The 26,711-nt window shown below is 42.0% G+C and overlaps 1 pseudogene; it reads right to left on the bottom strand.

Moving 5' to 3' along the window:
• Positions 1 to 14,321, bottom strand: part of LOC145398724 (putative neural-cadherin 2) — a 210,929-nt pseudogene extending 196,608 nt beyond the window's left edge.
• Between the last annotated feature and the right edge of the window lie 12,390 nt (positions 14,322 to 26,711).

The following is a 26,711-nucleotide window of genomic DNA, read 5'->3' as shown; positions in this document are numbered from 1 at the left end:
CACCAGAAACCCCACAGATGCCAACCATCAGGAGGTTAAATGGACCCACACCTGTGCCTTTCCTTCCCTGTTCACCACTACTTCCCCGTCACACAAACGCCCATCGCCTCTACCTCCACAACACGCCAGATTTTACGTGTGGTACTTCAAGGGCTTGTTTACAGGATCAGGGCCGATTCATGTGTGACCGTATGGGCAACAGCGTCGTGGTATGTTTTCCTAAGCCAATTATTCTTCACATTACACCTCTAAATCATATGTTATTGATGTATAATATGTCAATATTACAAAAACTCCACCTCAGTATTTTTTTTTATATATTATTGATGTAAACTATATCGATGTCAGAGGAATATTTACTGAGAGTCAGTGAAAACGCACTGCCTAATATATTTGCAATAATTCATGTACCGTTGCTTGTTTCGAACACTGATCTTCTTTGGTACAATCATGGACTCATACCACACCTCATTGAACACAGATTCACTTTGTTCACGAAGAAATGTCTCAGGGATAAGTTTAATCAATTCAACCCATTCCACTCACTGTCTATTGCCGGAAACGGAACACATGGTTGTTTTTCGTCTACGACGAAGGTTAGGCTGTGTGTAAGTAGAATACAGTCTGTTAGTTCGTCAATGACCACCACCATGCCACGTTTTTCATGCCTTGAACGCCATCGTGCTTAAGGGAAGCTGGAGGGTGGCATGGCGCAACGTATGGTAACCCACAGACTGGGTTGTCATTATGCAACGATTGTTAGGATCATCCAAAGGCATCACGAAACAGGTTTAGTTGGCGACCGACAGCTTCCTGGATGGGTACATGACACAACATAACGTCAAGTTTGTCACACCCAGATGCAGCACCTCCATGACAGATTCTGATCGGCAACACAAGCAGCACGTGAGACTCCTGGTCCACATAATCACTCAATAGGCAGGTCCACCATACAGCGGCGATAGTGGTCGTTTGGCTTAAACGGGCATAGACCCGTAAAGGGTCTGAATCTCTTACTAGCCCATAGTCTCAACATACCATAGTGGTGTAGCCAGCATGAGCAATGGACCGAAAGACAATGTAATGCTATTCTCTTCACCTATGAATGTCGCTTTTTAGTGAATCATTCTGGTGAACGTCTGCGTGTTTGGAGGCAATGTAATGAACTTTCGAAACAGAGTGATCGCTGGGGTGGACCCGATATCATGACAACAACTGATTCAAACAATGCAAGAGGAGTGGAAGAAGTTTCCACAGTACACACAACATCTGGCGTCCAGTATGAGGCATAGCATTAAATCTATTATGGCTGCAATTGATGGCCACGCCCCGTACTGCCTGACACATGTAATGTGGAATAGCCTGTCTGGGGGTCAGGTTACAAATTCACTGATGACTGCTTATGCAATGAATTGCTTGCATTTATTACTTCTCCCGGACAGAGTCCGGCGAGGTATTGTTTTTGGTCGGTTCTTAGTGTGTTTCATTGTTTCTTTGTTTGTTAGCAACATTACGGAATAATGGCTGAATGAAACTACATGGAACTTTCAGGATATGTGGGCACTGGTCCCAAAAGAAAAATGATTAAATTTAGAGGTAATCGAGTGACTCTGAAAGATCAAAATAAGGTCACGGATTATCAGAGGACTCTAACCTGAAACAGGCTGAAGATAGAGATATTTACTAATATCAACATACAGTCACTCCCATTTAGGCTTTCACCTGGCACTAAGACCTTTGACCTTGAGTGACCTTGAAAGGTCAAACACGGGACCACGGATATTCATGAGGCTATAACTCGAAACTGGTTGCAGACAGATATTAACTATTATCAACATAATACAGTAAGAAGTCTCACATGGGCTTTTAATTGGTACCATGACCTTTGACCTTAAGTGACCTTGAACGGTCAAACTCAAGGTCATGGTTAATCAGAGGTTTACAACTCGAAACTGGTTGGAGATAGATATTTACTGTTATCAAGATATAGGATGTCTCATATGGGTTTTCATTTGGCACCATGTCCTTTGACCTTGAGTGACCTTGAAAGGTCAAAAGCAAGATCACGGATTTTCAGAGGGCTATGACTTGATAAGGGTTGAAAATAAAATTACCGGCTGTTGGATGAGGTCTTTTGTGCCTTGCACCACTTGTATTTTGTTTAAACTTGTTGGAGATTTTGTTGTACTCACTGAGTGAACCACATTTTGATATTGCGAATTTTACACACAGTACTCCATAGTAACCTACTGGTGTCTTTTCATTGACTCTAAGTACATATTAACGTAAAAGAAAATGGTACTATGTAATGAGCATAATAAATCGCTTAGAAGGAGGTGCTACGGAGCCTCCTATGCCACAGAATACGGAGGTCGTAATTTAAGTGGCTTTGGAGAATTCACAGCAACTCTTCTGTAGCAGTTTTGTCTCCCTATTACACCTAAAAATCGTCATGTATGTTACTGATGGATATTATTATTATTATTATTATTATTATAGTTTTACGCCGTGTTCCCTTTTTCCGATAAGAGCCAAGGCGTTGCCCCTGGGCAGAGGACTTAGGTTTGGAGCATGTAGCACTTTATGACCGGATGCCCTTCTTGACGTCTACCAATGACCCTTGAGTGGACTCGAACCTCCGACCTTTCGGCCAGACCTGAGCGCTCTAACCCATTAAGCCACGGCTGATACATAAAGTCCTTAGGTCTAATTATGTTACTGATGCAAACTATATAGAAAACGAAATAGACAGCGAAGAAAAGAATGTTAGGGTGTACAATAGAAAATAAATCGCTAAGAAAGAGGCTCTCCGAAGCCTGCTATGCCACCTAGGTCTATATGTTTTGATACGGCTGGTTATTTATAAAGTGTATGGTGATATTAGGATGATTTAAGTATAAAAAAAGAGGAGAGGAAGGTGTAATAAGCAAAATAAATCGCTTAGGATAAGATGTTAGGGAGCCTCCTTTACCGACAAGAATACAGTGCCTAGAATACGACCCGTTGATGATGAAGAAACAGATGATTTAAAGAAAAATAAATAAATAAAACTAGACGGGGGTATAAGAGAACGTTCATACTGAAATTCTTTGCTGGGGAAAAAGAAAACTGATTATGCTGGAATGATGGTAAAATCCGGGATAATAGTAAACAAATTCATGATCGTTACGCGAAAAAGAAACTACTGTCATTTTGACCGTACATGACAGAATTGCGTCCCCTCTTACCTGATTACCTGTTACTGAGTGGCAGAATAATTTAACAGTACATCAATACGTCATTTATCTAACATTTCCTCATATATAGCAACATAATTATCTACCCACCAGCTCAGTATTCGATAGGGAGAGGTAGTGGTTTTGTGTATGGTGAGGGAAAATACAGTGGCTATTAATGAGCAAAAGTGACAAAAAAGTGACTCAGAACAATCATCTTCAAATTCTTAGCAGGAAAAAAGCAGGTGCAATTATAGGTAGTGGAATGGATACAACAGAATGAACAATAATAGAAAAAAAAAAAACTTAGATTCAAATTCTAGGCCAGAAGCAACAGAAATCGAATGATTGTATAGAACTGATTGTAACACAGGTATGAGAGAGAAAGCTATGAAATTCAGTCATGGGAATAACAAAAAACAAAGAGCAAAATATTACAATGAATACAAGACAGTGACAATGGTGGAATGGATTTGAAACTGAATTAAAACACCAGTGAAACATAAAAATCTTTGCAGAAATAAAAAATAGTAATATCAGTATTGTGGCACGATGAAAAGCCAGTAAAGTGGCGCGAATGTAAGAAGTGTAGCGCAACAGATATAAAAAGCCGTAGTAAATTAGTATATTACACCTTACTGGAATCAGGTGTAAGAGGAGGAGACGGTGAAAAGGAAGCGAGGACAGAGGGTGTAGGAGATGAGAAGCATGTGAGTCTACTACTGGGGTGGATATAAGAAAGCTGACTATATTGGAATGAATATAAATACCCTTGCAAAATAGGTACAGTACTATACTACACTTTGCCACACTACACGTCACTACACAAAGCCATACTATACTACACTACATTATACGACAAAGCACTACACTACATTACACTATGCTATACGCAGCACTACATTATACCCCACTATGCAACACTACCCTGCCCTACACCACATCACACTGTACTGCACTACGCTAAGCGACACAACACAACACACCACAGCACAACACAACACAACAGTACACTATACTCCATGTGCACACCACAACACAACACGGCAAAACCCAACGCTGCCCAACTCAACCCAACCCAGCATACCACAACAATGCAGTACTGTAACACAAGACTGGACAACACCACACAACACAACAACACAGTAACTACAATGAAGTCTGAAGCACGAGGAGAGAGAGAGACTATTACGAACACAATGCCAGAGCAATTGTGAGGGCGGGAGTGGGTATTATTGCCATGAGGGAGGGGGCGGAATGTGGCGATAGTATATTTATTTACAGTTTTAATTTCCTTAATTGAAGATGAGGAAATCAGGGAGCGTAATTAGCAGATGCTTTCCTTTTTACTGACTCTATATCACAACGGGAGAAGGGCTACAAGGGGTGAGGGGAAGGTGGGGAGGTGAAGGGAGCGGAGAGGAGACCAGGGCAGGTGAAGGGAGGCGAGAGGAGGCCAGGGGAGGTGAAGGGAGGGGTGAAGAGGCCAGGACAGGTGAAGGGAGGGGAGAGGAGGCCAGGGGAGGCGAAGGAAGGGGAGAGGAGGCCAGGGGAGGTAACGGGTGGGTAGGGGAGAGGAAGGGAGAGGAAAGGAGGGAAGTAGAGGGTTGGAGAGGAGAAAGTGGGGTAGGGAAGGTGAAAGAGGAGAGAGGAAGCGACTCGAGGGTGGTGAAAGAGGAGCGGAGAGGGGAGGTGAAGAGGGGAGAGGGGAGTTAAGGGGAAGAGAGGGTAGGATTACATAGGATTACATAGGAAAACAAACAGCAACAGACCTTATGGTCCTTTCGAGGGGGCTTGTTACAGAGAAAACTATGACTACAAGATCTAACTCTACATGCTGAAGGATAAGGATAGTAAAGCAAGAGGGCTCCCCCCCATCACCAAACCCTCCAGGAAAAAGTGAGAAAAACCACCATGCAGCATGGAAAAACTGACATGGAAATTTCATAGGAAAAACTGGAAAGGAAAAGTCACATTCTATAATACTTTATCTATAAGCTACCCGATTGAGTAACCTGAAAGAGAAATTAATTAAAGAAACTAATAGTTACTGCATGACATTATAAACCTGTACATTGGGCTTATGGGAAGTCTGTTGACATAACGTGGACAAGGAAGGGGAAGTGGGGAGAGGGGAGTTCAAGAGAGGGGATAGTAGGAGAGGAGAAGGAAGAGGAGGGGAGGGGAGGTGAAAGGAGGAGAAAGAAGGGTAGGACAGGTGATGGAAAGGAGGGAACTGAAAGTGAAGGGAACGACGGAAAGAGAGGGAAGGTGAAGGGAAGGGAGGGGAGGGGAGGGAAGGGGAGTTGAAAGGAAGGGAGGGAAAGGGAGGGGAAAGATGGTTAGAGAGGAGATGAAGGAAGAGAAGGAGGGATGAGGAGGGAAGAAGGAAAGAGGAGAGAAGGTGAAGGGAAGTGAGGGAAGGGAAGGGAAAAGGCGTTGAAAGAAGGGGAGGGGGAGGAAAGGACAGGCGACGAGGGATAAGGGAAGAGAACATGAAGGGAAGAAAGAAGGGGGTTGAAGGAGAGAGGGAAGGCGAAGGAAGAGGATGTGATGTGAAGGGAAGGTACAGGAGAGGAGGGGTGAAGGGAGGAGGAGAGGAGAGGTGAAGGCAGGAGAAAGTGAAGGAAAAAGAGAGGAGAGGTGGAGGGAAGAGAGAAGAGGTGAAGGGAGGAGAGGAGAGGTGAGGTGAAGGGGGAAGAGGAGAGGTGAGGTGAAGGGGGAAGAGGAGAGGTGAGGTGAAGGGGGAAGAGGAGAGGTGCAGGGGGATTATGGGAACACAGGGAAAACTTTGATTAGTCTTTTCACTTCTTGGTACATACGAAAGCGTATGGAATGCACCATACGAGTAAATGCTGGGCCTCAGGAAATGCCCTAACAAGTCTATGCTTAGAGCTGGACACTTAAAAAATAAACGAATAAAACATAAAACTTTAACTAGAACCCCCCCCCCCAAGGGGGAATCACACCAGCCGCGAGCCGATACATATCTAGCGCGAGTTGGAATATGACCTTCACCTTGACCAACTTTCACAAATTTCGAACTCGTAGGAGATCTTCATCTCTAGTACACACCTGTAAAATTTTATGATGAAAACTTGAGCGGTTGCGATGTTATCATGGTAACAGACACACAGACACACAGACAAACTGAAAACAATACTCGTAAGAGAATATCATCCCTACTACACACCTGTAAAATTTTGCGATGATATCCGGAGCGGTTGCCAAGTTGTCATGCTAACAGACACACAGACAAACTTAAAACAATACTCGTAGGAGACTGTCATCCCTGCTACACACCTGTAAAATTTGGTGATATCCTGAGGGGTTTCAAAGTTATTGTGGTAACAGACAGACATATCTTGACCTACTTTCACCAATTTCGAACTAGTAATCGCTTTTGTTCCCTACTACAGACCTGTTGAATTTTGTGATGACATCTTGAGCGGTTGCGAAGTTATCGTGTTAACTTACAGAGAGAGAGAGAGAGAGAGAGAGAGAGACACACACACACACACACACACACACACAGTGAAAACCATGCCAGCTTCGCCATAGCGGCTGGTTACTACTACTGCTACTACTAGTACGGTTACTAATGATACTATCAGTAATAATAATAATAATAATAATAATAATGAAAGAAGAGCATTGGGGAGCCGAATGCTTATTGCCCGCCAGAATATGCTGTTGGCCAAGTCTAAGATTTTGGCCATATCTTGATACCCTGAAGGTTTCATGTTGATAGTTCAAGCCATTCATGAGATACTGTATAATTGTGCTAAAGGCGGCGATAAAAACTAATTGACCTTTGGCAGCCATTTTGGTGACCTTGACCTTGACCCCTAGTGCCCATTTTCGAACTCGGCCAAGATTTTGGCCATATCTTGATACCCTGGAAGGTTTCTTGTTGATAGCTCAAGCCGTTCATGAGATATAATGGGAACAGACAGACAGACAGACAGACAGACAGACACACACACACACACACACACACACACACACACACACACACACACACACACACACACACACACACACACACACACACACACACACACACACACACACACACACACACACACAGAGGCGGCCAAAAACATTATCGCTCCGCCTTGTAAAGGTGGACGATAAAAATAATAAATAGCAATAACAACAAGAGGCCCCCCAAGGTGGGAATCACACTAGCCGCGAGCCGATACACGTCTAGCGCGGCTTGTAATATGACCTTGAACTTGACCTACTTTCACCAGCTTCAGACTCGTAGATTTTCATCCCTTGTACACACCTGTAAAATTTTGTGAAGATATCTTGAGCGGTTCTTACGTTATCGTGCTAACAAACACCCAGACAAACAAACAAATAAACAAACTGAACACAATAGTCGTAGGAGATTTTTCATCCCTACTACACACCTGTACAGTTTTGTGATGATATCTTGAGCGGTTGAGAAATTATCGTGGTAATAGGTAGACAGACCTTGACCTACTTTCACAGATTTCGAACTCGTGATCGCTTTTTCCCCTACTACACACCTGTAAAACTTTTGTGATGATATCTTGAGCGGTTGTGAAGTTATCGTGGTAACACACACACACACACACACACACACACACACACACACACACACACACACACACACACACACACTGAAAACAGTACCAGTTTCTCTACCGCGACTGGTAATAATAAAAAATAAAAGATGATAATAGTAACACCTGCTACGCGGCAATGTAAGGCAGTGATACACGCTGACGCTCCCTTGGACTCAAGACACACTATGAAAATACTGTAAACACGAAACCCCGAGTCATCCTCGATCTTATACATCCATGTTTTTAAAGCGTCCCATCTGGTCTACATCACAGGCGATGGACTATTAGGTCGCAAATCCATACCCTTGTCCTACCGCGTCACCTGGGAGCCATAGGAGCCGCTGTTTTTGACTATATGAGCTGGAATTATAACAGTTCGTCTGCAGTTCGCCCCTCCTACATCACAACGAATTCAGAAACGTGGACGAAAACAAATAACCCACGTCTTACAGCTTGCAAATCTTGTTTGTATTTTTTATTTATTATTATTTTTTTAAATGAAACCGAACAAGAGAGTCAGATTCAAGGTTTGTTCATTTTGGTTGTCTGGACAGAGTGCGTTGAAAAGACTGGAGATTACTGCACAGGAAGAGAGAGCGAGAGAGAGAGAGAGAGAGAGAGAGAGAGAGAGAGAGAGAGAGAGAGAGAGAGAGAGAGAGAGAGAGAGAGAGAGAGAGAGAGAGAGAGAGAGAGAGAGAGAGAGAGAGAGAGAGAGAGAGAGATACTAAGAACCGGGCAACCATGGGTATGTCACCTGGGTTACTGGGTATAGCTTCCTTTGGCAATGTCCGATTTTTTCCACAGTCTAGCTTATTGCAGCCCAGATCACATCACAACTCAGGTATGCAGTACAGGCAAGCTACAGGTGGGACTGACAAGGGTGCATTCTGGGATGGTGGTAGTGGTATAATCGGATGTACATTTCACCTATTCGTACCTACACCTGAAACTGAGACCAAGGTTATAAAATAAATACTTGCGTGTCATAGTCAGGGGTGAGACTGGGACTCAGCAACACGGAAATGTCTGCCTTAATAACCCTCATACAGTCAATTAATATTCTGTTCTTGTTCTTGGTGCGTTTAGAGAACTGGCTTACGTGAGTTGTGTAGTGTCCACCAAGCAACCCATCGAGCACCCCATCAGTCAGTTCATCTCCCCCATTCCCGGCACTTCAGGCAGTCCATCAGGCAAAGTTGCTGCAACTTCCGCATACGTCACATCGTGAGGGTATCAGCTCTATGATGTAACATTGAATCCTCAGCACTAGTAATTCCTCGATATTTTCTTTTGCCATTAAGTCGACACTAAATTAAAGACGAATTATCTATTAAAGTTCCATTGCTACCTCCACAGCTGATTGGCCAGTTCCTCCAATTTAATGTAGAAAAAGATGTATTTCTAGCACATCCCTTACCAAGACTGCCTGAATGCTAATTTGACCATCGTACCTCCAAGTGAACACTGGACATAACAAACACGGTAATATGCACACGCCTTTAAAACAGCAGCACTCGTTATCCACACATACACACACACACATATCTTCACATTATTTCCACCTGCCACACACATTTGCAGTCAGTCCTTCCTCTTAGCCAGTTAAATGTATTAGGAACACCGACCGCCGGGATTTGAGAGGGTCTAGTCAGTTCGGTGCCACTCTCGCTAGTTAGGGAATAATTCAGAACAAGCTCAGTTTACTCACGTGAATTCTGTTTGGCCACCTGCCCTTAATGTAGCAATATACTAACTAGTTCTGTACACATAAGCTATTTATGTTATCTTCCTAGTGACAATTAAATCCCAAAATTACTTTAAAGGGCAAGTGATATTGATGATACTTGTTTAACACAGGGTCGATTAACAGTTTAAGTAAGGTGGGAGCCTCATATCAGAGTAAGACGAACCTCCTTCACTCGCTTGCACTCTCCGGTACGTGAATGAGTAGTCTGATGGTCTGTCACTCATCTGGAGCTGACTTCTATCCTAGTCAGGGGTGGGTATTTACATGGTTACATAAGTATGGCCTTACAAAATATGTTAATGCACACTGAAGTCTTGTTAATGATCCGTCAATGATGTACCGACTTCCTCACATACAAACACTGCCACTCCAGAACATATTTATTTATGCTCCTCTCAGCCCTCTCCCGAAAGGTCATAACCTTTCTTACCCGCGCACGGAGCACTGGTGTAGGTATGTCACTTCTCCAGCAACAAAGTGGCGTTTGTCCGGATATGCCCTAAATCATAAGAACGTGTCTAGTAAAGGTGGCTTGCTTATGAAAGGTATGTACTGTCTAAGCTGGCTGATAAGACACATACGGATTACATACACATATTACTGTTACAACGACGACAGCTGTTAATGTACTTCATTTGTTTTCAGGTGATGGAAGTGGACCATTCCCAACTTGAACACTAAGTTGTGGTTGCATTATATTCAATTAAGCCATAGTTATGAGGCGGGAATGTGTCTTCTTGATTACTATTTAAGTGAACTCTCCAGTATGACTACACCTGATGATCAACTGAACTGAAAGGGGTTAGGGATCTTCGACAGGTACAAACGCTCTATAGTTGTTCTGTCCCTGGTATCGTAATGAAAAGAGAGTTACCTTGCGTGTGTGTGGCGGCGGTGAGGTGTAGGAGTGTGGCTGGGGGTGTGTTCTCAGCCACCTGTGTTTCGTACACCGGCTGGGGGAACTCCACACCATCACCACCCACCAGCTTCCTCACTGAGGAGGGACACACAAGGGTTAGTAAGTTCATGGTGACTGGCTGAAAGGAAGAAAAAAATGCTGTGTATCTTTCATGGAACTTTTTTTTTTTTTCTCTCTCTCTCTCTCTCTCTCACACACACACACACACACACACACACACACACACACACACACACATACACACACACACACACACACACACACACACACACACACACACACACACACACACACACACACACACACACAACACACACGAACAATACCTGCAAAATGAAAACAGACAGACATGCACATACGACCCGCGTCAGTAGGGCATGACCAACTGGTATTAAATATTAGCTGATTCTGTTGGATGACGCCCCATCATGATATATTTCTGTTGTCTCAAGATGGTTTTATTCAGCTTACAACACGGTCGAGCTGCAGGGCTAAGATGTGACCTTAATAAACATCTTAACAAAGAACTTTCCTAACTTGAGTTAAATAACCTGGTGGAAGTTTCATACTGAAATATATAAAATACAAAGAAGATACCTATAATGCTTAAGATAGATACATTAATATACATAAGATGCATTTAATATGCATAGAGCACAAGAAGCGGTGCCAAGGCACACCAAATCGATCCCCGGCAGTCAATTTAGTGCTGACATATAAACACAACAGGATATCTAGTCAGTGATGTCACATATCAAATTTGGAGTAAATCGCGTGAAAATAGACGATTTTATGCCCATTTGCAAATTCAGGCCCGACCCACCTGACACTGAGCCCCCCACCGCTACCTGGGGGGTTGATCCCCCGTAAGTAATGAGGCAATTTTAGGGTGCATTTTTGAAAGATGCACATATAGGTTTTGGTTTCACGTCGATATGACGAACCTGCAAAGAGTTATGGCGAAAAACGATGTTTACCCGTACCCCCCCCCTTTTGGGGGGGGGGCGCCTACAGCCTGTGCCTTGGCCCATTCTGGCCCAGAATTTAATCAGGTGCTCAGAAGGTCATGGCCCATCATCCCTGAAGTTTTAGTCAAAGTCGCACCAGTTGTTTTCGCGAGAAGTTGTTAACAGACAGACAGACAGAAAGACAGACAGACAAACAAACAAACAGACAAACCGAGTGAAAACAATACTCGTTCCCGAGCCCCTTCTGGGCTGGGACTGGTAATAATACATAACACATCTAAATATCCACAAGACACCTAAAAGTTCACGATACTTAAAAATATATAAGATCTATCTATTTATCCATAGCCAGACGCCTTAATCCCGTTAGAGGTGGCCACAAACAAATCGCCTACATGTTGCCCTGTCCCCTGGCATGTCGCTGCCCTCCCCTCAACTCACACCCCCGTCTCCCATATACCTCCCCACTCCATCTCTTCATTTCATCCTCTCCCACTTCCCTCCCCCCTCCACCTCATTCTCATACACTAGCCTCGTTAGTCTCTCGCTCTCCATCCTCTTCACAAAGCCAAACATAAGATACACTGAAAATATAAAAAGAAATTCCCAATTATCACAAGGTGCTGCTTCATCTCTCTTGTTTCCTTACAGTGTCTCAAGAAGGCTATATACATCTTGAGTCTAAAGTGAGAATCAACACGAGAACCTGTGGATTTAAACTGTATAATGATAATATGAGAGGAAGGAATTTAGGTGTAGCTGTCTAAAGCGAGAAGGGAGAAAGGACAGAAAAGAAGGAAGTAGGGAAGGAAGGATCAGGTAATTAAAGTGAGATAGGAAGAGGGGAAATAGGGAAGGAAGAATGGATGAGGAAGGAAGGAAAGAAGGAGGGAAGGATGGAGCGAGGAGAAGAAAGAGATAAAGGAGTGCTGGTATAAGAAACTGAAGAAGCCAGGATGGAAACAATATGAAAAGGTGTAAAGTAGGTGTACCACAAACATGGAACGAGGCAGGAATGTAGCAGTGATAAGACGCTGTATAAAGTGACAACCAAAACAACACAAGAAGAAGCACTCAACACCCGCCCCGTACAACCTGTCTAAAGGCTCGTCCGCACAAACAAAGGGCATTTGTGGCTTTGGAAGGAGGCGTAAATGGAAATAATCTTGTAGAGTGATGATGTACTGTTTATAGCGCGATTGATTCCCAAGTTTTGAAAATGATATGCTTGTTGAGGTGGCTATTGATCGTGGAGACTTAGGGCTGAACCTTTGACCCCGTCCTGTGCTCTTGATCTCTGAATCTTTGCTCTCAACATCGAATTACTTCATAATTACCTCATCCTTAATCCATCCACGAAGGTTAGGGTCAAATTGGATCAGATGGGTTTAAGATGACATAACCCTGTGACTGTGGCATTTTAAAATTATTATTATTATTATTATTATTATTATTTTATTATTATTATTATTATTATTATTATTTTATTATTATTATTATTATTATTATTATTATTATTATTATTATTATTATTTAACGATAACATTCATGGCTAACACTGAACCTTTCCACCAAGCCTGATCCAGTTCGAATCTGAGTTAAAGTGTTGACCTTTGACCTTCCCCTGTGACCTTTACCTTTGACGAGCTGTTCTCAACATTGAATCACTCTTCCTATTCCTGTTCCTCAACCCTCCCACTAAGTTTGATTAAAATCGTATGAAAACCGATCTGACATTGTCCTTGACCGACAACATTTTTTAGTAAAAAGATAATCACATGTTCCTCCAATGGTCTTCAATCATTATGCCAAATTAGAATCAATCCAATCAATAAATTGTCCATAACTTGCTAACATACACATGGACAGAAAGAAATACAAATCAAGAAAATGTACTTAATTGTTGGGATGTGATCTTCAGCAAGGCAGACAGTATATGCCACGGTGCTTGTCACAGTTCAAGGTATACGTTTTAACCATGATAATATTCTGCTTTCCAGGAAAAAAATAAATAAAAAACATGAAATGCACTTCCGATTGCATTCTTATGATATATTGTTCACGACTGAATACCTACGAAAATAAATGCATGTAGCACTTACTGATGGGGGACAAAGCAGAACGAGCCCAGGACAAAAAAGAAAGAGGGGGGGGAAGAGCTGAGTTAATTTGTAGACGCCATTTAGTGTCAGTGGTTCGCATTCTAGATGCCACAAGTGCTCGTGGGCCCTTCGGGCCTCTCGCACTTGCTCCTGCGGAGGGCTCACCGCGCTGCTGTAGCTATGAGCAAAAAATTCTACGGAGATCCTATGCCAGGCGCCGAGAGCGGCGTTTATTGGTCAAAATGTGATCGCTCATTAAATATAGTAAAAGTTTTTCAGTCGTAATGGTACCAAGTTTTTTCACATCAGCGAATTTTTTGCGAATTTTGTGCCAATTTTGGTGTGATTTGATTGTATAATTTCGGCTACCCAAAACACACACACACACACACACACACACACACACACACACACACACACACACGGCTAGTGCTATAGTATATTAGACAGGAGACTTAGTAATATTTCCTCTTTAGCTATTCATTTTGATGTGTCACCTTAATATTTACAGGCACGTTATTAATATCTCTTTAATACTGACATAATGTGCATCGGTAAAACACAGGAGAATCTCAGGACGTATAAGTCAAAATAATTGGTTGGGGAAGAAGTGTGTTGTTTTGGTTGCTGCTGGTGTGGTGGCAGGTGGGGAGAGTTGCTTACCCACGAGGGACTGAAGGTTCTTGCAAAACTGTGATCTAACTCGAGACATCTGATGTTCATTCGAGTATGAATCGTCTGGAATTGCATCACTCGCGACAGGGAGCCGCATCGCCAATTTTTATAAGCGTCTGTCTGGTTTGATGTTATGTGGTGGATCATTATATGTGTCTTGTGAGCAACGTGTCTACATTTCTCTCGGATGGTAGTCAAATTAAGAAGAAGAGCAGGAGTGATGTGTATAAAGGAGAAGGTGAAAGATGCGAGACTGGGCTGGTGCGGACATGTAGTGAGAATAAACTAAGAAAAATCTGTTAAGATGGCAGGGAGGGAGCCGGTGAGGGGAGTGAGGGCTGGGGGGAGACAGAAATTCAGATGGAAACCTACTATGAAGCGAGACATGAAGAACTGGGTACAATGCAGGAGGACATGGCAGGTGGAAGGTTGTGGAGATGAACTAAAAAGGCCCACCCCAACTGGGAATAAGGCACAATACAAAATATTACCTCGTGTTGCACTGTTCCCAATACTCCAAAGTGTTGCGTTACCAGCGGGAAGACAAACTACCCACAACCCAGGTACAAATACTATTACCAGCTCTATCTTGATTATTCTTCAGACGAGACACCGACATTTGTACACAATACCAGACAACCTTGTTAGCTTTGTTAATGTTCTCGGCACGTTTTAGTTGTGTCTTGTACTGTCGGTCTAAATCTCCTGGAACATAACCTCAGGATCTGTGTGCTGTCCAGGGATTATCGATTAAATTTAACCTTGTCTTCATCGCCGAGGGAATAAGGAACATAAGTTTAACGTCCTCAGTGCGACGAATTATTATTATTACTCTTTTTATCACCAAATGTTTTATTCACGTTAGGAGGGACATTTCAAAGTGGACAGGTTAGATGGAGTCTTCGCTGATACCTTTACAATTAAAAGTCCATCTTATGTTGAGTACGGTTGTCTTGCAGTGGTCAGGGTAATGAAAAAAACAAAAGGTCATCGGAGTAAGGGATTGCTTGGAAATGGTGTGTGTGTGTGTGTGTGTGTGTGTGTGTGTGTGTGTGTGTGTGTGTGTGTGTGTGTGTGTGTGTGTGTGTGTCTGTGTGTGTGTGTGTGTGAATTTTAAAATTTTATGGTTTATTTATTCATTGCAGCCAATGGCCTAATATACACATCCTCAAAAAATATCCTACCTAAGGGGACAACAGGCTGACCCTGCCTGCTCATGAGGAGCGCCGACACACTACCAAGTCTCATCGACTTTGGAGTGAGTCGTAGGCACAAAGAGAGAGAGCGCCTAATCTTTACCCCGCCGAGTTTCGAACCCTTGCTGGGCTTCCACCACAGGGCATCTTGAGCTACACTTGACAGGGCAGAGCTAGCCTCTCCTACGCATGCAGCTTGTGAAAGAGGACTCGAATTTGGGTCATTGGAAGTGGGATCTGAGTGTTCTGTCGTCCACGCTACCAGGTGTGTGTGTGTGTGTGTGTGTGTGTGTGTGTGTGTGTTTAGAGCTAGTATGTCCAGTGTGCTTGCCTGTCTTCATGCCTGCCAGCCAACCTGCCTGGTGTGGTGTGGTGTGGTGTGGTGTGTGGGGAAGGGAGGGATCACTGCATAATCTCCCCAGCCTGGACCCTCAATTCTAGTCAGGCGGCGAGGATTTAAGTGAATGATGAAGGGGGCTCGGAGAAGGCAGGGTAGGGACGGCGGGGGACACCGTGGCATCAGCTCTAAGGAACCGCAAGAATGGGCACTCCACGGAGATGATAAAGTTACAGGTGGCAGTATAGAACATGTGTATGTAATATAGCGAGTAATGCTGCTTCTTAAAAGTAGTTAAAATGTTACAAAATTAATTAAATGGTAGGCGTCCACATCTGAAAGTACAAAACGTGCCTGAGCAAGCAAGCTAGCTAATGATGTCAGTTTTAGCTTTCCAAAGATGGTGGTGGATCTGCTGTAGTTTAAGTAATTTCTGAGCTAACCCTGATTTGGAGCTCAGTTTGGCACCTCCCATTCCTAATACTCTTCTGTTTCAGTGTTTGATCTCTTGTTTCTGCATTTTTTCCTCCCTATGTGTTAATAGTAATTTTAGAGTTAAATTCTTGTTCTCCATTTTATGATTGTTTTTGGAAGCTACCTGTCAAATGCACATTGGCTACACTGAAACATGACCTCTAGTCATCATAATCGTTATCGCAATTGCACATACATTATAGGTGAAATACTTGAGTCGAATGGGACAACACGAATCCATGGAGTCAGAGGTCAGAGAGCCAGAAAATGATTTTAGGCTGTCAACTCGCGTCCTGCAGCTCGAATGCTGCTGTTCGTCTGAAAAAACATCCCCGGTTGTTAAAAAGCGTTTGGTACATAACACGCTTGTGTACGTCTTTGCGTTTTGGAGAAAAAAGAATGATAAACAAATTGCTATTTTTATCACTCGGCTTTAGAGCTCTTACCAAGGTTAACGAGGATTTGTTAGTAACCTTGCACTTACACACCGAAGGTCATTTAGTCCGTTTGCTTAAAGCTAGGCTATGCGAGTACGTTGACATACACGGCAATATAACTTATGTACGGGACGCCAATTTGAACTTGCGCCATCGCTTCATAGTAACCTACTGCAATTACTGATAACGTACAAAGCAGTACAATGTGTATTAAAAAATCCACTTGCGAAATATGGAAAGCAATGGAAAAAGTACGGCAAAAAATAAAAGGTAACGAAACTATTGCAAGTAAGCATAACAGATGCCAACACAACATCAAGTAAATACTAGAACACTACAACACACACAGGTCGACCTTTAACCTTACCCTGTGACCTTGACCTTTGACTGGTTGCTCTCAAATTGAACATCCTTCATCCCTTACCTACCCTCTGCCCTTCCACCAAGTTTGGTATAAATCGAATAGAAACTATTTAAGTTGACCCAGCACTGTGACCACAATCATCAACCTCTTCCCCTGAAAAGCATTAGGTCAGCACCTTGGCTAATCCTTAGTCCTTAAGCATGGTTGTAACTGTATGAAGTCTGTTCAAGAGTGTCAGAATATTATAATTCAGTCTCTTTTCCTTACATACCACTTGGCCCTTAAATCCTACTTTTAAATCCACTTAGTTACTGAAAACCGAGAACACTGGGAATAGTTTTTTACAGCACTTCAATCGTAGGACATTAATTTAATGTTATTTTTGCTACTTTTCCAGGATTTTATGCAGTATACGAGAAATTGTTCGGACGTGAGTGGTTAGACACAGCCTTCATTAACTCATATACTACTGATGGAAATAAAATCATCTGGTAGTAGCAGGATTAAAAAGAAAAATAAAGACTTTACTGTACTGCTGCTTTAAGTCGTTTTCGTAATTATTGTGTGGCTAATTTTACTTACGAGACAATTAATGGCGTAAGTGATGAGTTCAGAGATTACCTACTTTACGCTTAAGTAAGACCTGTTTATGAGAGAGAGAGAGAGAGAGAGAGAGAGAGAGAGAGAGAGAGAGAGAGTGAGAGAGAGAAACTTTGAAGTTGCCACGTCCTTGGGTTCAGTGTCTTTCCACCCACCACAATTTTCTAACGCTAAATGTTTTTCAGGACTTTTTTTTTTTTTGTGCTTATCGCCCGCCTAGCAAGGCGACAATGTAATCACCAGCGTCTGTGTATCTCTGTGTGTGTCTGTCTTTTGCTAAAATATCTCCAAATCACGAGGGCAAACTGTAGCCAAACTTTGTGGGCAGCATCCCGAGATATGGGGTTTGAGCTGACTAGATTTTGGCGAGATAAGCTGCAACCATTTTATTACCCGTCTCCGCCCCGGAGGGGCTCGGGGACGGGTATTGTTTTCAGTCGGTTTGTCAGTTGGTTTGTTTGTCTGTCTGTCTGTTAACAACTTTATGCGAAAACTACCGATACCGTTTTGACCCAAATTACAGGGATGATGATCGCTATGACCTTCTGATCACCTGATTAAATTTTGGACAAAAATGGGCCAAGGCCGCGGCTGTAGGGCCAACAAATGTGAAAAAAAAAGTAAAAACATCGTTTTTTCTCCATAACTCCTTTCAAATTTGTCATATCGACATGAAATTAAAACCTAAAGGTGCATCTTTCAAATCTGCATCCTATAACATGCCTCAGTACATCAGGGGAGTCATCTTCCAGTTAGCGGTAGGGGGGTCAATATCAGGTGAGTCGGGCCTAAAATTTCCAATGGGCATAAATTGTCAATTATCACCCGATTTACTCCAAAGTTGATATGGGCACATCTTTGACTAGATATCCCGTTGTGTTTATACGTCAGCACTAAAATGACTGCCGGGGACGGGTGTACTGTGCCTTGGCACCGCTTCTTGTTTTAGCAAAGATTACTGGTCTAGCTTTTTAGTGATGGCGGGCGCTACGAGTAAGTGAAACGTGGATATGTAACACCGTAGAGTTTTATAAAACATCTTTATCAGTACCAGTGACGTTATTATCGCCCGCCTAGCGAGGAGATAATGTAATCACCTGCATCTGTTTGTGTGTCTGTGTATGTGCCTGTCTGTTACCAAAATATCTCTGAACCATGTGGACAAACTGTATCCAAACTTTGTGTGCAATATCTCGGGGTATGTGGCTTGAACTTATTAGATTTTGGCGAAGTATGCGGCAGATATTTTATTTAGTAAAGATTACTGATTTTTTTTTTTTTTTTTTTAATTGGCGGTCGATACGTATTCATGGGCGAATATCTTGGCTGTCCTTTTCATGTTACCTTTTCCACCTCTTCCTCCCCTACACAAACACAAACACAAGAATACACACAATCACAAATAAACACACACACACACACACACACACACACACACACACACACACACACACACACACACACACACACACACACACACACACACACACACTCTCTCTCTCTCTCTCTCTCTCTCTCTCTCTCTCTCTCTCTCTTTCGTTCTTTCTCTTACCTCACAAGCTAAGCCTCTCTGTCTTATATCAACAAGCTAAGCCCTCACCGCCTCTCTCTTACTCCATGATTCATTTATCACAAACTAAGCCTCTCTCTCTCTCTCTCTCTCTCTCTCTCGTATTCCTAGAGTTTCAGAAGGCTTTTGATAAGGTACCTCATAACGAAACTAGAGCTGAAAGTTACAGTATTTAGGTATTATAAATCATCATCATCATCATCACCATCATTGCCCGATTTCCTACCAACGCATGAGATGGGAGGGATTCAGAAGCAGGAACAAAGTGTATTTATATCCAAGAGTATACAAGAGGTCAAGTACAGGCCACACTAGCTTTAGGAGGTGATTATAGGGTTAATTATGAGAGGAAAATCAATGTAGGCTCAGCTCTCAAATGTTACGGAGTTATAGGTACTGATAGCATGGGCAAAAATGGTCTGGCTCATAATTTACCCATAAGGTCATCAGTAACTGTAGATTTATAGACGTTGAATATTGGAGCTATGTGGATACAGTCGGGTCACTTCCTTAGGCTAGTGCATGGAGTCCCGGAGTGCAATGTACAGTATATTTTAGCGGCCGGCTTTATCACGCCTGGCATAGGTGTGAAGCTCTGCCATACAGACTGGAGCCGCGATTTACGTTTCCTGAAGAACAAGCGATCCATACAGCTGAAAAACTCTGTTACTGGTAGACACGAAAGTAACTGGAATATCAACGGAGCGTCCAGGAAAATGAGACAAATATCCATTCACTTTCACTGAAGCCTTTTTAAGTCTTGGCTTCACCTCAAAGACCAAACGATGTGCTCCGTAATGCTTGTGGGATATTGATCATTCCGTCAACCGCCAAGCAAGAAAAAAACAATAATGGAGGTGTCTCTTGTTACGTTCATGGCCATACAAACTACATCCATCCATTTTTATCATTCGTTATTTTGCGTTCTTGCCGTCCATATCCCTTTTATCGACATATTCACCAACTGTTATGGATCTACCTTATTGTAAGATTTGCATTCCTCCTTATACTTGAAGCTCACTCATACCCTTAACCTTTAGTTCTGTCGTCACCCAATTTCTCACTGTGACCATACACCTAAGGACAAACACTAGCTTTTGATTAATAGACTTTCTTCACATCTTTCACAAATCTCTTCTTATCCTGTCCATCTTAAGTAACTCGTGTGCATATTATCCACATAGGTATTGGTAAATTTCTGGAATTACACCCAGCTAACGGACACTGAAATTAATATGCTCATTACTCAAGCACTTCTAAACATTTCCTCCTCTGTAAGTATCCGTGGCAAATTTCATGTAACATACTTAGTATATAAAGACGTGTCGGTGAGGGAGATTCACCAGCTTCTATCTCCGTCATTACTGCATCCGCGTGAAGATGAACTAACCTAACGTAACCTGACCAAAATAAATAAATAAAAATAAGTAAATAAATGAAATAAAAATAACCTAACCTTACCCAGCATAACGTAATTTTAACGTAAGTGCGATAACGGACGGAGCTAGGAGCTGCACAGTCCTCCATTCCTTATTTATCAAGTACGAAAGAGTACATTTGCGGCTGTTTTAAATTACATAAACTAAACTAGAAAGCACTCAAGGAGCACATAACTCCACCAATGCCATTGCAGGACCCGGATCCGGACCCGGATCGGCGTTAAAATTTAATAAATTCTTTTTTGGCCCATGGCCCACCCTTCCACAAAATTTCACTGATATTGAGAACTTTTGGAGATATCGTGTGGACAGACAGACAGACAGACAGACAAACATAGGTGAATACTTAACCTCCTCCAACTTCGTTGGCGGAGGTAATGATGAATATATTGTTTTCAGACTGCGTTAGTTAGAGGTACTTCCAAAATAATGCCTAGAAACTTCCCATTTAAGAAATACACATAACGACCCACTTCTGAATCATAATATTCCCCATTGTATTAACAACCAGAGTCACACAGAAAAACCCATGTTGAACCAACACTATAAACCCACGATCACACGAGACATTTTCTAGCAATTCATGGCTCTAGAAGTGCTATTTTATTTCATACAGGAACATTCTAATGTTCCTGGGGCAATTCTTTTGAAAAGGTTTGAAGACTGTCGTGTCCGTCTGAACACGAACAGAGTTCCGGCAATGATCGAAGTAATATACATGATAATGTTATACTGTAATTAATTACACAGATTATTACACAGACTGTAATGCTCATTTTTATACTTCGTCATTATATGATGCATAACAAGTTTTACTGATAAATGATTCAGTGAATTTACCAGCACAGGAGTAGTATACGTAAAAAGTTGGTCTGACCAACTTTAATTTACATTCATTTCCGACGCTCGCCAGCACTCAAGAAAGGTCCACTGTCACAGACTTCCTCGCGTTGTAGTCTTGCCAATAATAGCAGAAACCAGGCTCAAGACATGAAAATACTGGAGTTTGCCAAGTCGCATTCACTGCCTCATGGTTTGGGTCCTCTGGTTTATAATAAATGCTCTCACTGCTCCTCCTGACAATCCACTTGCGAATCCACATACTTTTCTATTAGCATTCAGCTTTTCGTCTATAATCATGAGCACAACCACAAGAGCAGCAACCTCGTAGGCGTTTACATATAATGTTTTTATTGCTGTACTTATTCATGTATCAGTAAAGCTTAACAGAGAAGATCATTCGTCTCTCACTCACATGGCAACACTCACTTTTTTTTTTTTTTTTTTTTTTTTGCTGTGATAGAATGACTCCTGTGACAACCTATGATCCAGTTTCATTGCTCTTGCTATTGTCTTTCCGATTGTTATTGCTCGAAATGTCCCTTTGTGAGAACTGCATACGGTGTGGTTCAAGTGCTTGGGTGGGCACCTGATACTGCGAGCTCCTAGCCTTTGATTCCTTCTTCCTTGCATTAAAAAACAAACAAACAAAAAAGACAGCTCACACTGAGGTACTGCGTGACAAACTCCCTCATCCCAAGCCTGTCCACCGATTCCACCAAACCACCACCAATGTTCCCATAACCACCCAGGCAAACACAACAAAACCTAGACTACCTTCCCAGCTATTCAGACATTACAGTGTGTGGAGTTCTAGCATGACAGGGACCTTATTATTAAACAGATGTGATGAAGGTATGTATACCTGTATTTAAATTAACGCTGAACCATTAAATAAAAGAACCTTAAAGCCGGTTTGCATTTGTATATTTTAGTAACCATTTAGCCTTTACACAGTCTCTCTCTCTCTCTCTCTCTCTCTCTCTCTCTCTCTCTCTCTCTCCCCATGTCGTCAGGGACTGGACATAACTTCAGATTTGAAGGTCCACGAGGAATGTTTGTTGGCTCTCAGGGGGGGGTTATCTCTCTCTCTCTCTCTCTCTCTCTCTCTCACACACACACACACACACACACACACACACACACACACACACACACACGCACTCCTACACTCAGCTTTTGTCTTAACGTGACAGAGTTTCCCTTAAAAGGTAGGAAACATATGGAATGGGGTGGATGTAAGCATGGCAGCCAAACTTTACACTTTCGTCTAAATAGGGTGGATGTGGGTAAGGTCATTGCCAGACATTTTCCTCAGTATAATGCTAGTGTTATAAATCCATTAAAGGACATGCACATTAAAAAAATAAAAGCCTTGTGAATACAGTTACATGATTAAAATGCGTTTGGTGTGTGTGTGTATGTGTGTGTGTGTGTGTGTGTGTGTGTGTGTGTGTGTGTGTGTGTGTGTGTGTGTGTGTGTGTGTGTGTGTGTGAAAATCGGTGTTTTTGTGTTACTCTACAATATATACCAACCGATTATTTCAATTCTGTGTGATGTTGTTGGTATGGGGTGAGGAGGGAACAAAAAGATAGGCTGAAAGCTCGCTGGGGTGAGGGATAGCCAGGGTCATTGGTCGTCTGTCAGCATATCACTAGAACTGGTTATCCAAGTGCTGATTAATATGCAAACTCTCACTAATAGACAGATGGACTGATGAGAAAGAGAGAGAGAGAGAGAGAGAGAGAGAGAGAGAGAGAGAGAGAGAGAGAGAGAGAGGAACTGTAAGAACACAGCTTCCAAACACTATCTGCTGCAGTGGAGTGGAATGCACGATGTGGTTGTGGTGTGTGGTTTGAAGTTTCTGTTTTGAGTTTGCTCCTGTGGGTTAGTATATCAACAGAGTAGCTTTAGTGATCGATTAAGAAAATAAATGCACATAAGCGAAAGTGCAGTGCGATTATCGGATGTGTAAAAAGAAGTATTACTGTCACTTTGAAATTTTGCCTGTCTTCGAGTGAAGCTTGCACATGTCTGCATACGTGAATATTAACATAGTCTTGAACTTCTTTCCATTCATTATGCTGTCATTAAAGAGAGACGATTGCATTACGTAGAAAGAGTTTTATTTGTTATTGCTATTGTACATATACTTCATTATTATACGATACCGTACTTATAATGAGAGTATGAAATTAATTCGCTGGGGTGGTGTCACTGGGAATGTATAATTCATTCACCACCACCATCGCCTCCAAATTTTAGAATTTCAAAATAGGGTGAATCCACGATGATTATCTAAGGCATATTACTCGTACCTTACAATGCGCCTTTTTTTAAAGCCAGAAAATGATGATAATGATTCAGTACTCCTATTTTTTTTTAAAGGTTGAGAGATTGCATGTAACGAAGTAGCCCAACACTTAAATTTCAGCTGCAATGGGAAGAGCTTTGGAAAGGGAAGACATAGTAAAAATCCATTTAGACATGAAGAACGAGTATGTGAAATTAGAAAAGAGGATATTCTTCCATATTCTGACATTCACAATCTATTAACTAAAAGCCGCATAAAGTTTCGGTCCAAAGGATACAAAACTTAGGACCGAAGAATAAAAAGGTTAGAACCAAAGAACACTCCCTCTCGGACTGGGTTAGAGAATACAACTGAAATATGGAAAATCACGGAAAGAATGAGCAGTATTTATGCCCTGAGGAATGGCTATGCACCTGTACTTCGTTTTAAATGCAACAAATCAAAATATGTAAGTTTTTGCGAGGCGGAGGGTTGAAAGAGGGTTTGAGTGAATTTTCTCCCAAATTCTCAGCGTGTTTGTTGAAGACCCATCAGTATCCCTTGGCATTTACATAACAAATGCTTAAAAACATAAGAGTCTGCTGTTGGTTTATTACACATATTGGCTTCTTTATGATTTTATGCAAAATGAAGTCTGTTAGCCAACCGAGAATAACACTGTGTGGGCTGTAAAAGGCTGGAGGGAAATCACCAAATCCAGAAAAAAGACTCAAGATTTATTCAACGTTTCGACTTAGACCACGAAACGTTGAATACGTCCTGGGTTCCTTCTCCGCATTTGGTGCTTTTCTTCATTTGAGGATCGACGCTGAGATGCCACGCTACTTCACTGTAAAGGATTTTTTTTTATTTTTTTATTAAAGGGGTCGTTGAAACATTTTAGTTAATCCAAATTCTGGTACAAAGCCTGAACACAGGAAGTAGACTCTATTGCTTAAGGTGGAGGCATGTTATGTTTAGTAAATCCCGGCACATCAGTAAAGCCAAGACTATTACTGAAACCATAGGCAAAAATTATGATGAATTGAGTAAATCGGGGACATAGCCAATATTTGAATCATGACGGGGTCAGACAGGGGCGACGCCTGATCATGAGGTGTCCCAAGGAGAACGCCTTAGAGGGGTTGAAGGGTTTTCTCGAGGGTGGCCAAGCATAAATCAGGAGTGGTCACTGCTAAAATGTCACCCCATGCCAACGCCTTCCTAATAAATCTTACTGGTGAGTATACTGTATAATGCTACAAATCAGAAGTTGACGCTATAACATTTGTAAACTGGTTTCATCTTATACGTCTGTCGTTACAAGTTTAGCGGAATCTACTTTGAGAAATATGATCCGAGTGTGTTTGCTCAGGAAAACTTGAATCTGCAAACTAATTTTGTATTCCTGTACTAATCTAGGTGTGTATTGCGCCATGACCTCATCACTACTTACTGGGTATTATCGGTGAAGGGGAAGCAGTTAACACTTTATTAAATATAAGCTTTGCCATAATTTACTGCGAACTGTGCAATACAATGTCTCAACGCATATGCAAATGATTCGTATGTGTAAAACTGTTGTGTGCATATGTACACAACAGCTCTATAACCATACCACTTCGTTAGAGTGGGTGCAAACTAAATGGTTCTGTGATAGGCTAAGCCAAACTGAATCAAACACAGACTTGCCACTGGTCATAAGAAACGAACCTTTACCTTTACCGTACAAAGTATTAGAGCAAGGATGATATTTTCTTGCTACGTTATGCCTTTTTGACATAGATTTTAAAAAGTGCGTACAAACTGCTCTTATTACGATTTCAAACACCATATCGTAAGTACCCTTGTCCCCTCTTTCTGTCTTGTGTTTGATTTTTAGCACTGCAAGTAATACTTCAGGCAACTGGGAATTGGGCTGAAAGGAAACGATGGTAAAGTATTGAATGAAACCTGGTTATATTAGGCTTGGAAAAACATGGTTCCTTATCTTTTCCTAAAGGATTTTATTTTTTCTAGTTTCTTTGACTTGGGTTTTCTTTCTTGGAGGAGTTTTGTTACACACAGTGGAGGAGGTGAGTATAACAGGATCAATGAAGTGCATGTTGACACGACATTATTGTGTGTGTGTGTGTGTGTGTGTGTGTGTGTGTGTGTGTGTGTGTGTGTGTGTGTGTGTGTGTGTGTGTGTGTGTGTGTGTGTGTGTATGTTTGTGTGTGTGTACGTGTGTGCATGTGTATATGCATGTTCATGTGTATGCATGTGTATTTATGTGCATGAGTGTGTGCATGTGTGTGTATGTGCATGTGTGTGTGCTTGTGCGTGTTTGTGTGTGCATGTGCATGTTTGTGTGTGCATGTGTGTGTGCATATGTGTGTGTACATATGTGTCTGCGCATGTGTGAATGCGCATGCGTGTGTGAGCATGTGTGAGCGCATGTGTATGTGGCTGTGTGTGTGTAAGTGTATGTTTTTGTATATGTGTGTGTGTTTGTGTGTCTATGAGTATGTGCTTTGTGTGTGTATATGTGTTTGTCTGTATATGTATGTGTGTAGGTGTGTATGTATGTGTATGTCTGTATGTATATGTGTGTGTATATATGTGTATGTGTCTATGTGTGTATGTATATGTGTGTGTATGGATGTGTATGTGCGTGTTTATGAGTGTCCATGTGCATGATGTGTGTATGTGTATATGTATGCGTATATTTGTGTATATTTATGTGGATGTATGTGTATATATGTGTCTGTTTTTTTTTATGCGAGGAAGAAGGAACCAAAGGCCATGAGCCCGCAATAACAGTTCCCTCCAAGAGAAAAACAAATTACAAGAGAAAGCCAAATTCAAGATCAGTTCATTTCGAGATGCCTGGACACACTGCGTTTGAAAGACTGGAGATCATAGGCAGCAGGAAATATAGACAGAGGGAGACAGT

Source organism: Coenobita brevimanus, chromosome 46 (genome assembly GCF_032717465.1).
Source record: "Coenobita brevimanus isolate Jiangsu-jjx chromosome 46, ASM3271746v2, whole genome shotgun sequence".
NCBI lineage: Eukaryota > Metazoa > Arthropoda > Malacostraca > Decapoda > Coenobitidae > Coenobita > Coenobita brevimanus.
The sequence above is the reverse complement of the archived record's forward strand: the minus strand, read 5'-3'. Positions and strand labels throughout refer to the sequence as shown.